This window comes from Pelophylax lessonae (genome assembly GCF_965119305.1).
Source record: "Pelophylax lessonae genome assembly, chromosome: 3".
Lineage (NCBI taxonomy): Eukaryota > Metazoa > Chordata > Amphibia > Anura > Ranidae > Pelophylax > Pelophylax lessonae.
The window spans coordinates 502,037,003-502,057,883 of NC_138770.1; positions in this window are offsets into that span (position 1 = coordinate 502,037,003).

Genomic DNA, 20,881 nt, shown 5'->3' on the forward strand with positions numbered 1-20,881 from the left:
CGCTAAAAATCGCAGATCGCCACCATTACTAGTATAAAAAAATAAAAATGACATAAATCTTTCCTCTCATTTGTAGACATGATAACTTTTGAACAAACCAATCGAAATACGCTTTTTGGGAATTTTTTGACCAAAAATATGTAGCAGAATACAAATAGAGATGTCCCGAACTATTCGCCGGCAAACATCTCTTGTTCGCGTTCGCCCCTATACATCATCATTGAGAAAACTTTGACCCTGTACCTCACAATCAGCAGACACATTCCAGCCAATCAGCATACCCTTCCTCCCAGACCCTCCCACCTCCTATAAAAAAGCAAGAACAGCATCCATCTTAGATTCATTCTGAAGCTGCAGTGTTAGTTAGAGCAGGGAGAGTGCTGCTGCTGCTACTGAATTAATAGGGAAATCGTTAACTAGGCCAGTGTTCTGTGTCCACTCCTGCTGTAAGGACATTGTCCTGACAGCACCCCAAAAAGCCCATTTTAGGGCTGGTACATCAGTCTTTTTTTCGATATATATATTGCAGTTGCCTGCCCGTGTGTGAGAGGCCACTGGCCCACAGACTGTACTGTGTGCACACCACTCATATTGGGTGGCACAGTACCTTGCAGATAAAAAAGTCATTTCATTTTTTCTCTGTAATATAATTGCAGTTGCCTACCAGTGAGTGTCAGGCCCACAGACTGTACTGTGCCGACTGCCCACCACTCATATAGGGTGGCACAGCACCTTGCAGAAAAAAAATTAATAAAATGTTTCCTCTGTAATATTATTGCAGTTGCCTGCCAGTGAGTGTCAGGCCCACAGACTGCACTGTGCCCACTGCCCACCACTCATATAGGGTGGCACAGCACCTTGCAGATAAAAAATGAATTTAATTTTTCCTCTGTAATATAATTGCAGTTGTCTGCCAGTGAGTGTCAGGTCCACAGACTGTACTGTGTCCACTGCCCAGCACTCATATAGGGTGGCACAGTACCTTGCAGATAAAACATTCATTTAATTTTTCCTCTGTAATATAATTGCAGTTGCCTGCCAGTGAGTGTCAGATCCACAGACTGTACTGTGCCCACTGCCCAGCACTCATATAGGGTGGCACAGCACCTTGTAGATAAAAAATTAATGTAATGTTTCCTCTGTAATATAATTGCAGTTGCCTGCCAGTGAGTGTCAGGTCCACAGACTGTACTGTGCCCACTGCCCAGCACTCATATAGGGTGGCACAGCACCTTGCAGATAAAACATGCATTTAATTTTTCCTCTGTAATATAATTGCAGTTGCCTGCCAGTGAGTGTCAGGTCCACAGACTGTACTGTGCCCACTGCCCAGCACTCATATAGGGTGGCACAGCACCTTGCAGATAAAAAATGAATTTAATTTTTCCTCTGTAATATAATTGCAGTTGCCTGCCAGTGAGTTTCAGACCCACAGACTGTACTGTTCCCACTGCCCACCACTCATATAGGGTGGCACAGCACCTTGCAGATAAAAATTAATGTAATTTTTCCTCTGTAATATAATTGCAGTTGCCTGCCAGTGAGTGTCAGGTCCACAGACTGTACTGTGCCCACTGCCCACCACTCATATAGGATGGCACAGTACATTGCACGGCGCACGCGCAGTGCCCCAGATTGGAAGTAAGAGGACCGACCAACCATCTTTTTCCATCTCCCGGTTCCTAAAATCTATTCCATACACCGGCCCCTGATAGGGGACCTAACAGGGATTAAACTGATAAGAATAGTACTACTTAACACACCCCTCATATGGGATGGCACAGTACATTGCACGACCCACACGCAGTGCCCCAACTTGGAAGTAAGAGGCCCGACCAACAATCTTTTTCCATCTCCCGGTTCCTAAAATGTATTCCATCCACCAGCCCCTGATAGGGGACGTAACAGGGATTAAACTGATAAGAATAGTACTACTTAACACACCACTCATATAGGATGGCACAGTATATTGCACAGCGCACGCACAGTGCCCCAAATTAGAAGTAAGAGGACCGACCAACCATCTTTTTCCATCTCCCGGTTCCTAAAATCTATTCCATACACCGGCCCCTGATAGGGGACGTAACAGGGATTAAACTGATAAGAATAGTACTACTTAACACACCCCTCATATGGGATGGCACAGTACATTGCACAGCGCACGCGCAGTGCCCCAACTTGGAAGTAAGAGGCCCGACCAACAATCTTTTTCCATCTCCCGCTTCCTAAAATCTACTCCATACACCGGCCACTGATAGGGGACAAAACAGAGATTAAACTGGTAAGAACAGATTTTTTTAATTTAAAAAAAAAAAGAGGACAGCCTCTGCGGAGCTGGGTATTTTTTGGCCGCGTCACTGAACGCTCATACACAATGGCTGTAGGCTCATGCGTCCTTTTCCGGAGGTGACAAACCTGGTCAGTCAAACCCAAGGCAACATCATCGACCTCATCCCATATGCGTTTTTTCTGGAGCATGCCCTGAGAAGAGTGCTGGATCAGGCCATAGATGAGCATGAAGAGGAAGAGTTGTGGTCACCATCACAACCAGAAGCAGCCTTGTTGTCAATTGCTGGACCTGCGGCAACGCAGAGAGAGGAGTCTGAAGAAGAGGAGTCAGAGGAGGAAGGTGGCTTTGAGGAGGTGGAAGACCAACAGCAGCAGGCGTCCCAGGGGGCTTGTTGTCACCTTTCGGGGACCCTTGGTGTTGTACGTGGCTGGGTGGAGGAAGAGACCTTCAATGACGTCAGTGAGGACAAGGAACGGGACATGGCTAGCTTGGTATCCAACCTTGTGCAAACGGGGAGTTTGCGTTTGTGCAAATGGACTGTTTGCAGTTGCTTGCAGTGCGTTAAACAGGGAGTTTGGTCTGTCACTGTGAAGCGGGCGTAACCCTTACATCATACCTGATCGTATATACACACTGGATGTTTTAAAGCATGTTATTCCAAACAATTTAGGAATGTTAGGTGATTTATGCCCTTTATGGATTAAAACCCGACTCTGTGTCAACTACGTAATTTTCCATGGGAGTTTTGCCATGGATCCCCCGCCAGCATGCCACAATGCAGGTGTTAGTCCCCTTGAAACAACATTTCCATAGCTATTGTGGCCAAAAATAGTCCCTGTGGGTTTTAAAATTTGCCTGCCTATTAAAGTCTATGGCGGTTCGCCCGCTTGCGAACATTTGCGGAAGTTCGCGTTTGCCATTCGCGAATGGAAAATTTTATGTTCACGACAGCTCTAAATACAAATTGGCCTAAAAGGATGAAAAAAAGTTGATTTTTATTTTTTGGGGTGGGGGGATGTTATATAGCAGGAAGTAAAACATATTGTTTTTTTTTTTTTTTTCAGAATTGTCGCTCTTTTTTTGTTTATAGCACCAAAAAAAAAAAAATTGTACAGGTGATTAAATACCACCAAAAGAAAGCTCTATTTGTTGGAAAAAAAGGATGTCAATTTTATTTAGGTACAGCGTCGCACGACCACGCAATTGTCCATTAAAGTAACGCAGTGCCGAATCGCAAAAAGAACGCCTGGTCATTAAGGGGGCAAATCCTTCCAGTCCAGAAGTGGTTAAAGTGTTACTAAACCCACAACAGTAAAATCAGTGTCAGGAAAGGGCTCACCTGCTGGGAGCACTGTGGCTCCCAGATCCATAGGCTACAGTTCTGGTGTCCATCAGCGGGTGTCTCTCAGCAGCCAAAAGATCACCTCATATGATCAATCATCACCTGATGCTTGTTGCAGGATGTGTATTTGAACCCTGTCCATGCTCTTCATTTCTGCCTTGGTGTTGTCTCCATGTGCCCCTGACCTGTGATCCTGTATCCTGTTGCTGGACCCTGACCCCGGCCCTGCAACCTGATCCCTTTCCACCTGCTCTATCCATCCCCTGTTACCCTCTACCTGTGCTGTCCCCTGTATTTGTCTTGTTCATTCCCTAGTTGATCGGGACAGGATGTTGTTTGGAGATGTTCAGCCATTGATTTAGGTTTGTGCAGAACTGGCTTTGTCCAGTATTCCCAAAGGCAGGGATTACTTCTCTCCCCCCTTCAGTAGGGCTCAGGTAGAATCAATGATATGGTTATTGGAGGATGACTCGGCTTATTTCTTTTTTTTTTTTTAATTTCAATAATTTTTATTGAGATTTTCAAAAAGAGATACCAAGGAAACATTAGGTAACAAGGCAATCAAACATCAGGGTAACATAGAAATAGTATCACAGAAAAACATAAGAGATATAAACTTATTACCTCCAGAAGTTATGTTTTGTTGAAAAAGCACATTAGATGGTTGAGCAGATTTCATTAAAAAACAATAATGGAATGAGGGCTGAAAGCTAAATAAATGCTGGAGCCAGTTTCTGCAAGGTACCCCAAAAGGGAGCTCACTTTACCCCAGGAGAAAGAGGCTGGGAATATGCCACAGTTACTGGATGGATTCCAGCCTTAAAAATTCAGAGTAATTAGGGAAGAAAAGAGTAACCAATATCAAACATTGAGTTATAGCAGATTGAGCCCAGGAACAACCAGTAAAATGGAGGGGAGGAAACAGCAAACATGCCCCGTTAACTTGACGGGTAAAATAAAAAAGACAGAAGAAGTGGCATAGAAGAGAAGAAAGGCAAGAAATGGTGATGGAAGGAGGACAAGAGGGGGAGAGAGGGTAGGGGGAGAGAGGATCCCATGGCCCGGACCCACCCAGCCGATGAGTAGCATATGGGAATTGATCCGGCAGATGTTTCCTAAGTTAAAGTGTTACGTTGTTGAAGGTCGCACAGGGTTCCCATATAGACTCACATTTTTCCCTGGTATCTTCCAGGATACTATACATCTTTTCTTGAGTCATGATCCAAGAGATTTTTCGTTTCGTGGAGAGGAATGAGACTGAGGGTTGTTTCCATTGCTTAGCTATTGTGATTTTGGCTCCCAGGAAGACATAGGAAATACGAGATTGAGTGTGCCTGGGGACTTGGGGGGGTCGTGGCCTAATAGGGCATATTTGTGGGATTGTGGAAGCGTGACTCCCGTGATGTGTTAAATGGTCCAGAAAATCCTTTGCCAAAAGTTACGGATTTTGGGACATTCCCAGAAGGTGTGCAGGAGGGTGCCCAGTAGGTCACAGCCTCTGGAAATGACTGAGGGGGGAATTGGGAAAGATCGCTGTTAGGCGTGAAGGAACCATGTACCATCTCATCATGACTTTGATATTGGCTTCCATGAGCCGCACATTGTGGATCCCTCAGAAGGATCTTTCAGCACATTTGTGCCACACAGCGAGGTCCCATTCTGCGTTCAGATCCTGCTCCCATTTCAGCATATAGGGGGTTTTGTTGTTCAAGTCGATCAGGGAAGCATAGATGAGGGAAATCCCCCCTTTAATATACAGGCATACCCCACTTTTAAGTACACAATGGGACCAGAGCATGTATGTAAAACGAAAATGTACTTAAAGTGAAGCAATACCTTTTTTCATTTTTCAATGCATGTAAATACACTAGCTCCATAGGAAATCTTGGTCAGCTTGACATGGCATTGCTCCCAAACCATGTGACAAGGACACCAAGCTTGGGGAGCATGTTAAGGGGATCCAGGACTATGACATGATAGATTACCTAGGCAAGCTGGCCGGCCACAAAAATGATATGTTGTAGTCCTGGGTCCCCTCTTGGTGCTCCCTAAGTTTGGTATCCCTGTCACTTATGGTTTGGGAGCAGTGCCATGTCAAGCTGACCAAGATTTCTTATAGACGCCAGTGTTAAAAACCGGGAGTAGTTTCATGCCAAGCTGTACAAGCTGTGTCCTTACTCACGAGTGTATGTAAAGTGAGTGTACTTAAAGCGGGGTATGCCTGTAGTGTAATTTTGAGCACCATTGTTCATAGGGGGTGACCGAGAGGGGGCCCGAGGACCCCGTCTTGACCAGTTTGAGGAAGTGTGAGATTTGAGAGAAGCGCAATCGCTCTGTAGGCGGCATCTTTAATTTAGTTGTGCAGTGAGAATAATATAAGGGACCTTTCGCATCAAAGAAGTGTCCAATTCTATAGAGGCCTTTATCCGTCCACCATTTGAAAGCTCTGATATCCTCCCCAGGGGGAAAATCAGGATCATTGAATATATGCTTAAGAGGAGCCCAGGGGCGAAGTAATTTTATGCGTTTTATGAACTAGGTCAAACAGGGTAAATGAGAGTGAGAGAGTGGGAGCTAGAATTGGGGGGTGGGAGTTAGGGAGTCGCCAGATCAGATAGTCAATAGTATGGAGGGGGAGGGCCTGTCTTTCCATATAGTACCAGTCCGGTTTGTCTCCTTTAGCGTATATGATAGAAAACTGTGCCAGTTGTGCTGCTTGGTAATATTTCCAAACGTCCGGAACCCCCGAGACCCCCTTGTTTTTGTGACCTGTAGAGTGTGCTTTTGTTCAGTCTGTGGCCCTTCCTACCCCATATAAATTTGATAATACTCACTTGAAGATTAGAGATTTGCGACTTTGGTACTGGGATAGGGAGTGCTCGAAAGAAATACAGAATTTGAGGTAGTAGAGTCATCTTGACCGCATTAACTCTGCCTAGCCAGGAAATATTGTGCTTGGGCCAGTCCGATAGGTCGGTAGATAACTTCCTGAGCAACGAAGGGTAGTTGGCGGAGTAGAGCTCTTTAAATGAGGCAGTGATATTCAAAGTGCCAGGAGAAAGGAAAATGGTCCCAAAGGCGAGCAACCAAAGAGTGGGGAAGGTTAATGTTGAGAGCCAAAGATTTGCTCATATTAACCTGTAGGCCCGAGGCAGCACCAAAGCGATTAAGGAGGGACAGAATGTTGGGTAGTGATATCAATGGGGAGGTGACAAAAAGCAGTATGTCATCTGCAAATAAAGCACATTTGTGTGTTGAGCTACCACATTGCAAGCCGTGAATATCAGGGTGGTGGCGTATGGCGATTGCCAGGGATTCCAATGCTATGGCAAATATGAGGGGTGATAGGGGGCAACCTTGCCGTGTACCTCTCCGAATTGGGAAGGATTCAGAATAAAGGCCTTGCATTCTAATTTGGGTAGAGGGATTGGAGTACAGTGATCGGAGGATGGAGAGAAAAGAGGGGCCAAAGCCCCACCTTTCCGGGGTAGAAAGGACCGCCTGATGACGCACATGAGCGAAATGCATTGTGGTCATTGCTAAACCCGGAAACAGGAAACTCAGGCATTCGTAGCAGTGGCAGGGACGCACGCCGACCGCCGCAAAACAAACAGGGAAAGGAGAGATAGGAGGAAGCTGCAGATCCTCGGACAATATCTTCCCAATACCCGAACGATTTTGTACTGCCGAATTGCCCAGTGCCAGGAGGGCACAACAAATAGTAAGAGACCAATTGTGATCCTATAGTGTATTTTTAATAAACCATACAATATTTCACTATTGGAGGCTATCTTTTATCTTTATATGCGGACTATATGGTCCATACACGCCTAATGTAGGAACAGGATATTCAAGCCAAAAGATATCGAGGAGAGGTCTGATCCACCCAGAAAAAGGGATCACAGGCGTTGGGGGTCATTACGACCTGTTGAAAGCTGGTAAGAGGCCACGTGTGATACACTCCCATCACCTGGAGTATCTTAGAATCAAGAATATAAACGCATCAGATTGCATGAATTGTTTGGAATTTTAGAGACACTTTACATATATATATATATATTTTTTGAGCACTTTTATTAGAAAGCATGATTATTTATTATAATTCATTTTATGGTACGTAATTTATGCATGCACTAATAAGCACCTTTCTGCTTGTTGCACTAAATAATTTATTTATGTGATATTTATGTGACATTTATATTAGTGAAAATCCACACCTGTAATTTTAGGTTGATGCACTATTAAGCACTTTGATATTTATTATTTAATATATCTTGCACTAATTTATGCATAGCACGTATTTTTTCACATTCATGTCATAATTTAATAATCCTATAAATACGTGATACCTTTAAAATTGTATCCAGCAACATAAAAGATTACCAGCGCCTTTTTACCCACGATTCATACTTATATATTGTTTTTAACAATTAAAGGGGCAGCAGGTTCTATTATATTCTTTTAAAGGGCCAGGCGCCTTCCCCTAATTTTTATAGAAAATAGGAATGGCCAAGACAATGAGTCGAAGGCCTTGTGCAGGTCTAGGGATAGGAGGAAGCCCTCCTGGGGATGAGCCCCATCCCAGCCCGATTTCATAAAGGTTGGCTGCATTGAACACTCTCCTGATCTGGTCAGGCCCCTGTCGTCCTGGGATAAAACCCACCTGGTCTTTGTGGATAGATTTGTGAATAAAGCTTGAGAGGCGATTAACAAGTATTTTAGTTAAAATCTTAAGGTCGTTGCTAATAAGAGAAATGGGCCTGTAATTCCCAGCATCAGAATGGTCTTTACCAGGTTTGGGTATAACTGAGATATAGGTAATCAAAAGGAAGAAAGCCGCTCAGGTGTGTCAGTCCGACCTGGTGCTGGCAAGACCCGTGGTCCGGAGCAATGCAAGAGAAGTAGTAGAACCGCACTCAGGTATATGAAAACAATAAGGTCTCTTTATTCTTTTACGCGTTTCACGGCACACACGGCCGCTTACTCATAACCATAACTATGGTTATGAGTAAGCGGCCGTGTGTGCCGTGAAACGCGTAAACCTGGACTACCTGTTCCCTGCACTGTCTGTCTACTTATGATTTTGAAGAATAAAGAGACCTTATTGTTTTCATATACCTGAGTGCGGTTCTACTACTTCTCTTGTATAACTGAGATATAGGCCTTGTTCATGGAGTAGTCCAGGGGGTCTTTCCATCTAAGGGAGTTGAAAAATCTGGCCAGATAAGGAGTGAGAGTGTCAGCAAAGACTTTGTAGTACATGTTTGAGAAACCGTCGGGGCCTGGGGTGGAGTTCGCGCATAGAGATTTAATGACATTTAAGATTTCCTGCTCTGAGAAAGGCGCTTCGAGGGTGGAGCAATACATTTTGTTCATTTGGAGGTGGGGTACATACCCTAAAAATGAATCAATGGCGGATTCCTTGATAGGTTTGGGGTCTGCATAAAGGGCCGAGTAGAATGAGTGGAAGGAGTCCATAATCAAACTAGGGTTTCTAGTGAGCTTGCCCGAGGGAGTCTTAATTTTGAGCATAGAGACTATTTTATACTTAGGAGTTAGCTTAGAAGCAAGCCTGGGGCCTATTTATCCTGCAGAGAAAACATGCAGTCATTCTGCCAGTGTAAGCTCTTTTCAGCTTTGGCAGTAAGAGCTAGGTTAAGGGATAATTTGATTTCATCGAGCTTCGCCAAAGATGTCGATGTCGGATTACGTTTCTGCGCTTTGCTCAGTTTTTTATAGTCCTCTTCCAAGCGGTTAATATCTATTTGTCGTTCACGTTTTATCTTAGCCCCTAGTTGGATGAGGTGACCCCTGAGGACCGCTTTGTGGGCCCCCCAAAGGTAGGAGGGAGATATTTCCTGAGTGTCATTCAGGAGAAAGTATTCTTTGATCAATTTTTCTATGGTGACTTGTCTAACAGGATCACTCAGTAGGGACTCATTTAAGCGCCATGGGGAGGGTCCTGTGTGGGAAGAAGTACTCTTGATTTTGAGGAGCACTATAGAGTGGTCAGACCAAGCGATGTCTCTGATGGCTGATTTTAGGGCTGAGGGGATTTCTGTGGTGGGAAAAACACACCTGAGCAAAAACACACCTGGGCATTTTTTTTTTTTGACGCTAGCGTTTTTTTTGGCATTTTTTGGGGTTCTTTTGAGGCAGGCAAAACATCTGAACTTGTGTATAGTGGTATATATACACACATAATTATATGTATATAGACACCTAGCCATATATAGGTGTGATAGTAGCAGAAATATATTACTGTAAATGATTTCATTAGCGCAAGCATATATTTCTGCTACTATCACACCTATATATGTCTAGGTGTGTATATAAATATATGGATGTGTGTATATACACCACTATACACAAGTTCAGATGTTTTGCCTGCCTCAAAAGAACCCCAAAAAATGCCAAAAAAAACGCTAGCGTCAAAAAAAAATGCCCAGGTGTGTTTTTGCTGGCATTTTTTGGGGGTTTTTGGAGGCAGGCAAAACATCAGAACTTGTGCACAGTACCACTATACACAATTTCAGATGTTTTTCCTGACTGCAAAGAACCCAAAAAAATGCCTTCTATTAAACCGGCAAGGTGTGAAAACCGAAAAGCCATATTGGTGAAGATTTGAAAGTTTTCTAATACAAACAATCTTTTTTTTTATGGTTCTGGACATGCTACAGAGCTGAAACTTCACATGTACACTTTTTAGACCCCCTAGATCTGAAATCCAAAGTAAAAATCAAAAAATCTCTTTTTTTTAAAAGATTTTTTCAATAATTGGCTTTTTTTTATCAAAAATGACAATTTTTAAGAACTTTTTTTTTGTGTGATTTTGTGTCTGGGGGGGTCTAAAATGTGTACCTGTGAAGTTTCAGCTCTGTAGCATGTCCAGAACCAGAAAAAAAAAGGATTGTATGTATTAGAAAACTTTCAGCTCAGGGGGTTGGCTTCTCTCCTCGGTTTTCACACCTTGCCGGTTTCAAAGCAGGCATTTTTTTGGGTTCTTTGCAGTCAGGAAAAACATCTGAACTTGTGTATAGTGGTATTGTGCACAAGTTCAGATGTTTTGCCTGCCTCCAAAAACCCCCAAAAAATGCCAGCAAAAACACACCTGGGCATTTTTTTTTTGACGCTAGCGTTTTTTTGGCATTTTTTGGGTTCTTTTGAGGCAGGCAAAACATCTGAACTTGTGTATAGTGGTATATATACACACATACATATATTTATATACACACCTAGACATATATAGGTGTGATAGTAGCAGAAATATATTACTGTAAATGATTTCATTAGCGCAAGCATATATTTCTGCTACTATCACACCTATATATGTCTAGGTGTGTATATAAATATATGGATGTGTGTATATACACCACTATACACAAGTTCAGATGTTTTGCCTGCCTCCAAAACCCCCCAAATAATGCCAGCAAAAACACACCTGGGCATTTTTTTTTTTGACGCTAGCGTTTTTTTAGCATTTTTTTGGGGTTCTTTTGAGGTAGGCAAAACATCTGAACATGTGTATAGGGGGTATATATACACATATATGTCTGAATATATACCCTTAGACATATATAGGTGTGATAGTAGCAGAAATATATTACTGTAAATGATTTCATTAGCGCAAGCATTTATTTCTGCTACTATCACACCTATATATGTCTAGGGGTATATATTCAGACATATATGTGTATATATACCCCCTATACACATGTTCAGATGTCATGTCTGACATCAAACATGTCCTCAAAAAAGCACTGGCAGTGGCAGCCCCTGCAGCATAAAAAATGCTTGGCTGGTGAGAAGCCATATGGGTGTGCCGAAGCAATTCAGAGAAATGATCATTTCTCTATAGCGGTCACCCTGCTATGGAAGGGTTTTGTCACCCTGCCATAGCAGTCACTGCCAGTTAACCCTACACTACACTACGGTCCCCTTACACTTAACACTTTCCCTACAGAAACTAAATTTTTGAAGCTAACTTAAGTGTAAAGGAGCACTCTAACTACACTAGATATCCCTTTCCTCACACTAATAAATAGCTAAATGACACTTTTAAAGTAAAATTAACAGAACTGCTTCCACTCTCTTCCATGTCCAGTATAACAATGCTAGGAATATGGCGGGGGCGATCTTATATACTGGGGGGGCGTATTCACTAATGATTGGTCTAGGGACCCCCTAGTCACTCCAATCACATTCCTAGCATTCTCCTGCCCCCTCAATTGGCTTTTGCTAATGGTTCTGGTCCAATCACGGGCTTTTAAAGCCCATTTCCTGAAGCATTGCATTTTGGGCGGTTCTGCTTGCCGAATTCCAAACTTTTTGGGCAAAAAGTTCTAAATTCGGCCGAACCTCGAACACCCAATGTTTGGGCCGAACCGATGGTCGACCCGAACCGTTCGATCATCCCTACTCACTAACAGCACACTGGCTAAATGCAGTGGCGGCTGGGCCAGAGGCAGATAGAAGTTTGGCGGCATGTCCTTCCACCACCGAGGATTGCAGTGCGCTTCAGTTTGCCTCCTGTTCCTAACTCCTCCTACTCCGCTTCCTCATCCTCTACCGCTTCCTCGTCTGGTCAGCATAACACCTTCACCACCAACTTCAGCACAGCCAGGTGTTTTAAAACTTGCCTGTTTGGGGGAAAAAACACACAACGCGCAGGAGTTGTGGAGGGGCATTGAACAGCAGACCGATGAGTGGTTGGTGCCAGTGAGCCTCCAGCCCGGCCTGGTGGTGTGCGATAATGAATGAAATCTCGTAGCAGCTCTGGGCCTATCCGGTTTGACACACATCCCTTGCCTGGCGCATGTGCTAAATTTGGTGGTGCAGAGGTTGCTTAGAAATTACCCGATATGTCAGAGCTGCTGCAGAAAGTGCGGGCCTTCTGTGCACACTTTCGGTGTTCTCACCCTGCTGCTGCTTGCCTGTCAGTGCTGCAGCGTAACTTCAGCCTTCCCCCTCACCGCCTCATATGTGATGTGCCCACAAGGTGGAACTTCACCTTGCACATGCTGGCTAGACTGTGCGAGCAGCAGCAGGCCATAGTGGAGTTTCAGCTGCAGCACGCATGCATGAGTCGCTCTGCGGAACAGCACCACTTCACCACCAGTAACTGGGCCTCCATGCGAGACCTGTGTGCCTTGTTGCGCTGTAACATATGCAGACTAGGCCGCAATGTAATATTTTTTCCCTAAATGGGTGTTTATTGAATAGCGCAATAGAACAACAGTATCCAAAGGGTGTATCTCACAGTAAAATATGCAGACTAGGCCGCAATGTACTATTTTTTCCCTAAATTGGTGTTTATTGAATAGCGGAATAGAACAACAGTATCCAAAGGGTGTATCTCACAGTAAAATATGCAGACTAGGCCGCAATATAATATTTTTTCCCAAAATGGGTGTTTACTGAATAGCGGAATAGAACAACAGTATAGAAAGGGTGTATCTCACAGTAAAATATGCAGACTGGGCCGCAATTTATTTTTTTCCCCTAAATGGGTTTGTATTGCAAAGCGGAATACAACAGTATGCAAGGGGTGTATCTCACTGTAACATATACAGCCTAGGCCGCAATTAACTTTTTTTCCCCTAAATAGGTTTTTATTTCAATGCGCAACACAACAGTATGCAATGGGTGTATCTCACTGTACCATATGCAGACAGGGCGCAATTTACTTTTTCTCACCTAAATGGGTTTTTAATGCAAAGCGGAATACAACAGTATGCAATGGGTGTATCTCACTGTAACATATGCAGCCCAGGCCGCAATTAATCTTTTTTCCCCTAAATGGGTTTGTATTGCAATGCGCAACACAACAGTATGCAATGGGTGTCTCTCACTGTACCATATGCAGACAGGGCCGCAATTTACTTTTTCTCACCTAAATGGGTTTTTATTGCAAAGTGGAATACAACAGTATGCAATTGGTGTATCTCACTGTAACACATGCAGCCTAGGCCGCAATTAACTTTTTTTCCCCCTTAATGGGTTTTTATTGCAATGCGCAACACAACAGTATGCAATGGGTGTATCTCACTGTACCATATGCAGACAGGGCCGCAATTTACTTTTTCTCACCTAAATGAGTTTTTATTGCAAAGTGGAATACAACAGTATGCAATTGGTGTATCTCACTGTAACACATGCAGCCTAGGCCGCAATTAACTTTTTTTCCCCCTAAATGGGTTTTTATTGCAATGCGCAACACAACAGTATGCAATGGGTGTATCTCACTGTACCATATGCAGACAGGGCGCAATTTACTTTTTCTCACCTAAATGGGTTTTTAATGCAAAGCGGAATACAACAGTATGCAATGGGTGTATCTCACTGTAACATATGCAGCCCAGGCCGCAATTAATCTTTTTTCCCCTAAATGGGTTTGTATTGCAATGCGCAACACAACAGTATGCAATGGGTGTCTCTCACTGTACCATATGCAGACAGGGCCGCAATTTACTTTTTCTCACCTAAATGGGTTTTTATTGCAAAGTGGAATGCAACAGTATGCAATTGGTGTATCTCACTGTAACACATGCAGCCTAGGCCGCAATTAACTTTTTTTCCCCCTAAATGGGTTTTTATTGCAATGCGCAACACAACAGTATGCAATGGGTGTATCTCACTGTACCATATGCAGACAGGGCCGCAATTTACTTTTTCTCACCTAAATGAGTTTTTATTGCAAAGTGGAATACAACAGTATGCAATTGGTGTATCTCACTGTAACACATGCAGCCTAGGCCGCAATTAACTTTTTTTCCCCCTAAATGGGTTTTTATTGCAATGCGCAACACAACAGTATGCAATGGGTGTATCTCACTGTACCATATGCAGACAGGGCCGCAATTTACTTTTTCTCACCTAAATGGGTTTTTATTGCAAAGTGGAATACAACAGTATGCAATGGGTGTATCTCACTGTGACATATGCAGACAGGGCCGCAATTAACCTTTTTTTCCCCCTAAATGGGTTTTATTGCAATGCGCAACACAACAGTATGCAATGGGTGTGTCTCACTGTAACATATGCAGATAGGGCCGCAATTAACTTTTTTTTCCCCTAAATGGGTTTTTATTGCAATGCGCAACACAACAGTATGCAATGGGTGTATCTCACTGTACCATATGCAGACAGGGCCGCAATTTACTTTTTCTCACCTAAATGAGTTTTTATTGCAAAGTGGAATACAACAGTATGCAATTGGTGTATCTCACTGTAACACATGCAGCCTAGGCCGCAATTAACTTTTTTTCCCCCTAAATGGGTTTTTATTGCAATGCGCAACACAACAGTATGCAATGGGTGTATCTCACTGTACCATATGCAGACAGGGCCGCAATTTACTTTTTCTCACCTAAATGGGTTTTTATTGCAAAGTGGAATACAACAGTATGCAATGGGTGTATCTCACTGTGACATATGCAGACAGGGCCGCAATTAACCTTTTTTTCCCCCTAAATGGGTTTTATTGCAATGCGCAACACAACAGTATGCAATGGGTGTGTCTCACTGTAACATATGCAGATAGGGCCGCAATTAACTTTTTTTTCCCCTAAATGGGTTTTTATTGCAAAGCGGAATACAACAACAGTATGCAATGGGTGTATTTCCCCTTACATTGGTGCTTTTTGAAGAGCAGGTTAGAAAAGCAGTGTCTGTCTAAAGACTGTATGTCAAAGTAAAATATGCAGGAAAAATGTTTTTTTCTTTTTTAAATGCGCGCCTAACAGGTTGGATACTGTAGTTGTTCTATTCCGCTATTGAATAAGAAAAAAAACCCATTTGAATGAAAAACTGAAAAATATTTTATTCCCTAAATACTGAAAAATAATTATTTTCCCCTTACATTGGTGCTTTTTGAAGAGCAGGTTAGAAAAGCAGTGTCTGTCTAAATTAAAAAAGAATAGCGCAACCATGCAAAAGAAATGACTATTAAATATGGAGACAATCCATAAATAAAAATGGGGGTTTAGTCCCACCATATGGCCATATCGTGCTCAAGCCCACCACTGCGTCAAAGTACCCCATTATCAGTGGGTCCTACACTATCCATAGAAAAGGGGTGAATCCAGCCTCTCCAACCCTTGGAGACAACACTCCTTGCTGGGATGGATGTGCTAATGCACTACAAAGGACTCCTCCTGTATCTACTTGATGGTGGACTCTGATAGAGTACAGGTGTGTGTGGGGGGTGGGATGCTCAACCACAGAAGTCTGGTCAGACTGAATACATAATAAACAAGCAAAAAATTGGGGGAGCAAACCCTGAACATGTATATCTAAAGCCGGTGCAGCTATGGACCAAGCAACATGTATATTAAAAAAGAATAGCGCAACCATGCAAAAGAAATGACTATTAAATATGGAGACAATCCATAAATAAAAATGGGGGTTTAGTCCCACCATATGGCCATATCGTGCTCAAGCCCACCACTGCGTCAAAGTACCCCATTATCAGTGGGTCCTACACTATCCATAAAAAAGGGGTGAATCCAGCCTCTCCAACCCTTGGAGACAACACTCCTTGCTGGGATGGATGTGCTAATGCACTAAAAAGGACTCCTCCTGTATCTACTTGATGGTGGACTCTGATAGAGTACAGGTGTGAGTGTCTGTCTAAAGACTGTATGTCAAAGTTAAATATGAAGGAAAAATTGTTTTTTTCTTTTTTAAATGCAGATTAAGCAGACACATATGCACTGAGCCTGCATTAAATGTGCAGCACCGCACGCCTAACAGACTGATAAAAAATTTTTTTTCCCCTTTCTCCTCCTCACTGGGCTCAGGTCAGGGCATAAAGATTGTGCACTGTACCCCCACACAATACAATCAAGGTAGATCACTGACTGATTAAAGAAGATTGTTCCTATCTATGCTTTCCCTCAAAGCAATCTCCAGCCTGACCCTACAGTAATCTCCTATCTCTCCCTCAGGGCAAAAAGATCATGCACTGCACCCCCACACAATCAAATCATTGTAGATCGATGTCTGATTAAAGAAGATTGTTCCTATGCTTTCCCTCAAAGCAATCTCCATCCTGACCCTACAGTAATCTCCTATCTCTCCCTCCAGGCAAAAAGATTGTAGACTGCACCCCACACAATAAAATCAAGGTAGATCCCTGTCTGATTAAAGAAGATTGTTCCAATCTATGCTTTCCCTCAAAGCAATCTCCAGCCTGACCCTACAGTAATCTCCTATCTCTCCATCCGTGCAAAAAGATCGTGCACTGAACTCCCACACAATCAAATCAATGTAGATTGCTGTCTGATTAAAGAAGATTGTTCCTATCTATGCTTTCCCTCAAAGCAATCTCCAGCCTGACCCTACAGTAATCTCCTATCTCTCCCACCGGGCAAAAATATCATGCACTGCACCCCCACACATTCAAATCAATGTACCTCGCTGTCTGATTAAAGAAGATTGTTCCTATGCTTTCCCTCAAAGCAATCTCCAACCTGACCCTACAGTAATCTCCCTATCTCTCCCTCAGCAGCAGCAGGAACCTCTCCCTAGTATAGATTGAGCAGTGTGACGCACGGCGCTATGTGACTTTAGCTTATATAGACTCTGGGTCACATGCTGCACTGGCAAATCACAGCTATGCCATTAGTAGGCATGGCTGTGATGGCTTCTAGGGCACACTAGTTAAACTCTTGCTAATTGGCTGCCTTGCACCTGTTGAAACCGCGCCATTAAAACCACGCCAAAACATCAAATAACGTTACCGAACAACGGACAGTACCTGAACATACAGTGAAATGTTCTGGTTCGGGTACCCAATACCCAAAAGTCCGGTACGAACCCGAACAATACAGTCCGGGTTCGCTCAACCCTAATCCTCAAATGTCATCCAAAGGTTTTTATTGCAGAAAGATTACATCACAAGAGCAAGTTCACTTGCTTTTGTGATGTGATCTTTCTGCAATAAAAACCTTTGGATGACATTTAAGGATCCTTTGTGTGCTGGCAAATATGTGCATTTATCTGTGATGTTTCCTGTAACCAGCTGGTAGTCACTGCAGCACCCACTATCGATGAGCCTTGTTCCCAGGAAAGTGTGCAATATAGACAAGACTTTCAAGTAGTATGCTTTATCTTGCATTAAAAAGTTCCTTGTGCAGTAAAAATCTTTTTTTTAGCATCAGGAGAGACTCTAGAAATAAAAGACAGACATGCTTGCTGCATTTAATCAATATATTTATGTTTTCATGTCTTAAAAACTAACAAACCTGTCCTCAGCTACTCTCTTAAAGAACCATACTAGTCCCACCAGTCCACTATGTAATGGATATTAATAATGCAGTCCATCCTGTGTGACAATCATGGCTGCTCTTATGGATATACTGGAGAAATTAGTGCAGACATAAAAAGAGAGGGTTACTAGGTGGAAATAATGAAAAAAAAGTATTTCACAAGATCCATAATAACATGCAAATTAGTAAAATTTTTAACAATGCATTATTTAACACAGCATGAATTACCACGGCTTTATAATACATAACATCAACAAATATACATAGCAAAATCATTTACCCCTGTCTAACAAGAGCCCCAGAGTCCCCCCCCCCCAACATTCCTCTAAGGAATAATTTGCTTAAGTTAATAGACATATTGGTGTTGCCTTGCACGTAATAAGCGATATGTAACAAGCAGCTGGTTCACGCTAACACCCATTCTCAAGCTATGTTCACATCCTATAAAAGGAAAGAAAGGGTGCACAGCTGTTGCTTGTTAAATGTCTGCTATTTGATTTGTGACAATAAATACCTATTGAACTGATTTAATGATATTTATATATATTAGATATACAATATTAGATCGCTGGGTAGATTGAGACTGACAAAAACGTCTCAAAAACAGAGGATGTTGCAAAACAGAAATAATCCCTCTCCCAGCAGAATATTGTTTTCTTTAAAAATAGATTTTTTTCTTTCCTATTTTTCCTTTTCTTTTTAATGCTCCAGAAGGTTTCTTAACTAGATGGCTCTCTTATAAATAAGGGTATTTACTGGCCAAATATGAAATGGAAATGTCAACTCAGTTGGCTATTATCACTTAATACAAACACAAGAAAGAACACCAAGTACCTCATCTACCATTTCAATTTCTTTCTCAGTCAGATAATATGGTCTAGAACAAAGTTAGATGCAAAAACACCATATTCTAAAGCATCTGTGTACTTGTACCTAATTACATTATATGCAACAAGAAAAACTCAGGTAACCAGAAATACTTAAATAAAATACAAAAGTTTTAGAAGTACTGGAATGAAGCAGAAAGTTACAAATATTCACCTATTACCTTTGTGTTTGTGAGTTAAGAAGGCCATGGGCTGATTTGACCACCGCCTGTAATAAAGCTAAAGCCTCGTACACACGCAACTAATTTCCACCGACCGGTCATCTGTCTTTTGTCCAGAGTGCGTGTCCGTTGGTTGGAATGTGCTCTAGACTGCACACGAATTTTCCCATACGACAGAATTCTACTTCAGAAGTGATGTCATGTGTTGGATTGCTTTCTATGTGTTCTTTCATCTCTGTGCATGCCTAGTCTTGCTCATAAGATTTTTCCCCATCAAAATCTGTACTAACGAGACAAAAATCGGACGTGTTTTGACGGAAGATAAAAATTATATAGCCTGCACACCAGAATTTTTTCGGCCGAAAAGTCGGAGTCGGTTGTCGGAAGCACCGTACTAACAAGCCGAAAATCGGCAGATCGGTCGTCGGACGAAATTTCCCGGCCGAATTTCTACTCGTGTGTACGGAGCTTTAGGCTCTGTAGGGCTCTTCCCAACACTCAAAGCATTTGTTATTGCATGGATATGTTTAAATTTCTAATGCTATTCTAAGACCAAACACCTCATTGCCAATCACCCTCAGACATCCTACTGTTTATAGTGAGCCTTTACTTCTTTCTAGCACTAAAAGTTTTTATTAAAACAAAATGTATATTGTTACATGCATTGGCTGCATAGGTGTACTGCAAGAATGGACTGGGTGTAGTGGATACTGTACAAGTAGCATACAATCATATATCATTCATAATCATTTTATCATTTTCAATTATTCAAAATGTATTACTCAAACATTTGAAAGCGAGCATACGCAAGTACAATTAGAGCAGACAGGTCTGTTTGCAAATTTGAAACTAATACATTTGCATACATTTAATCTGCATTTAACATACAAAACCGCAAGTTTATGCACGGAACAAAAAAGAAAATAACATGTGAAGTACCAGTATTTAGTGTTAAAACTATATGATATATACACAAAGAAGCATTGGAGATGTTAAACTGTTTGTAAAGACAGATTTCTTTCACCTTAATGCATTCTCTATAGTAAGGTAAAAAAACTTCTGCATGCAGCCCCCACCCCCGCCTCCCCAAGACTTACTCAAACCTGATCTCAATCCAGCGATGTGCATTAGAGCAAGCATTCTCTTAGTTCTCTTCTTCTACATAGGCTCTGAGACAGCAGCGGGAGTGATTGGCAGCCAGCCACGCTTTGTGTGTCTTATAGCTTGCTACAGGGGCATTCAGCATGGGGGGAGGATCCAAAAGTGTCAGCGGGGACCCAAGAAGAGGAGGATTGGGGCTGCCTTGTGCAAAACTATTGAATAGAGCAGGTAAGTGTAACATGCTTGTTATTTTAAGAAAAATAAAAATAGCATTTACAATCACTTTCAGGGGGAGAGGAAAGAGAATATAGAAGGCAAGAGAAAAAGAAAAAAAAGAGAAGAGAAAAAGCAAAATTATAGGGGTAATGGACATTGTGGCCATAGGTAAGGGGAGGGGGGGCCACATTTTTGACAACTTCCACAGAAGGGCGATACATGTCAAACAAAACCCCTGTTTTTACCTCAGATTGTTAGACAGGATAATTTGGTTGTTTGCGGGCTAGTAAGTGAGTTCATCTGGGTATTTTTTTGTGTTTTGTTTGACATGGATGTAGTCTATAAATAGATGTTCATTGGTAAGTTTTTAGATTTTTTGCACACCGGATGTTCAGGAAAATCCATACAGCCACTGAATCTTTCAATATGTCATTGATTTTTAAAGGTTGGCTTTCAATGGTTGAAGAGAATACCTATCATGCCCCTGTGTGAATGAACCCTAAAGGCTCTTTTGCACCGGAAGCTGGGGAATAGGCATCTGAGCCATGTTCACCGTCCCCTGGCCGCCAGCCTGAATCCTAATGTTACAGCCTGACAGAGCTGTACACATACCA